This window comes from Cherax quadricarinatus, chromosome 65, assembly GCF_038502225.1.
Source record: "Cherax quadricarinatus isolate ZL_2023a chromosome 65, ASM3850222v1, whole genome shotgun sequence".
Taxonomy (NCBI): Eukaryota; Metazoa; Arthropoda; class Malacostraca; order Decapoda; family Parastacidae; genus Cherax; species Cherax quadricarinatus.
Window position 1 is genome coordinate 3068567 of NC_091356.1, and position 2138 is coordinate 3070704.

Genomic DNA, 2138 nt, shown 5'->3' on the forward strand with positions numbered 1-2138 from the left:
CACGTTTGTAGTGTCCACCGACAGGGTGGCACACGCCATAGACCGCATCTCCTCTTGTTGTACTTCCTCACTCCAAAGCTTAGGTCCTTGTTCAGGCGAGGGACCAGTCTCCAGATCAAAGGCCTCGGTTCTTAGGACCACAGGAGAAGGTTCCCAGATGCGTACAACCAGGCGTCTGGAGCACTGAGCAGCCATATGGTCATACGAGTTGCATAACCTGCATGTCTTACGTTGGCCTGCATAGTGAACAAAAACTTGTGTCCTGTAGTGTTCTAGATGAACATAAGATGGAATCGGCTGTTTTAAAGTCATCTTGAGGGTGCAGGAGCCTTCCGGGAGCCCCTCGTATGGGCCCTCCCTCCACACTCCCTTGGTCACTGCATGTACCGTGCCGTATTTACCAAAAACTTTCCGAATAACATACTCCTCCGCCTCGAAAGGCACATTCCTTACTTTGACCCAGGTGACGTATGTGGAGACGTCATGCAGGCATACCTCTACGGCTGAATTCACCGCCATTTTCCTCTCTTGAAAACCTCGACATCCCATTGAGAGCCACACCATATAATTCCTCAGTTGGGATGCCGTAGACGTCGCGAATAATGGTAGGCAACAAGACATGCATCGTTGCACCACTGAGAGAGCCACGAATGAATTCAACACAGACCGTGTTTACTCTTCTACCCTGACGATCCGCCATCTTGCGTACTGTAGTACACGGTTCGCCACCAGGTGTAAGCAGGAGCAGGCTTAGAAAGCGTCCTCTCAGCCCGCAGGTTGAGAGACGAATGATCTGTGCATAATTACTGGAAGATATACACCTCTGGGTGAATATACAATGGGTGATACTTTGTGATGTATACGTCCTTCGACACAGTTAAACTGCATTTAATACTGTTGTCTGACGAGGCAAGTAGATATTCATGGTAATGTGGGGATTATTACATAACTGGTAATGTGGGGGGATTATTATATAAATTGTAAAGCGTTAAACCAATAGGGATTATACAGCACCTGGAGATTGGGAAGAAATCTTTGATCCAATGAAGGGAAAGTTAGCTCCAATTCCTTGGACAAAAAGCCCTTTACCATCAGGGCACTCCATGCTGCTGTTCTTATTTCTTCCTGAAGGGTGGGTTTCTTCTCTACGGCGAAGCGGCTTTTAATCTGAGGAAGTAGATCCCTTATCAGGTCTTAATACCTCTGAACCCGTCTCTTCATTTCGCCTCGTTAATGTGGAAAATTTTCCTCTTATGTGGAATCTAGTTCTGGGACAAGCGAAAATAGACCATTATAGTGAATGTGACCTGACCTGACTAGGTTAGGGCGTTGGCTTAAGCTGGTAGGAGAACTGGACCTGTCTCGCATGGGCCAGTAGGCCTGTTGCAGTGTTCCTTCTTTCTTGTGTTCTTTTTAGCCCTGTTCTTATGTAGCTTCCGTTTGTAGTGTTGTGTTGGTCGAACTTCAACTCGATGGCCATCAGGACTGGCATCTAATGATGAATGTATTGCTGGAGGTTGCCTGCAGATCCAGGAGTAGCAGCTGATGATGTACGAGTCCTGGCGTTCATTTCATTATTGACTGAAAAAAATGCTGTCACATTTAGTGCTTTTGTCCAAGGTAGTTTCACTTGGCTGAGCTCTTGTTAATTCTGGTGGTATCATCCTGTTGTGCGCCAGGTAAATAGAGGTAATTTCTTAGAAACAACAACACTACCCGTTTCAGCAGAGTTGACAGTGGTTCAGGAAGGTAACGTATTTTCTGACATATAAGGCGCATGACAGGAAGTATCATAACGGTAAATCAGTAATCATATTTAAGGGCTAATTACAATCTTTATGCTCGAGCGTAACAAAAAGCCTACCATTGACCCTGACCTTGAGCATACAAGGCGCAGGGTAATTTTCCAAGACTTTTTGTGGGAAAAAGCTTAGTGCTTAGTTTTGATTATAATGTGGGAAAAAGGCTCGCCTTATATGCCGGAAAATACGATACATTGTTCATTGCATTTATTTTCCAAAATTACCTCATTTGTTTTTACTGTATAGGAGAACGTAATTCTCATTTATCCACAGTAAGAACAACACCCCTCTACCATTCCCTGTGGGGCTATGGAGTCTCCTCAAACCATTTTTCAT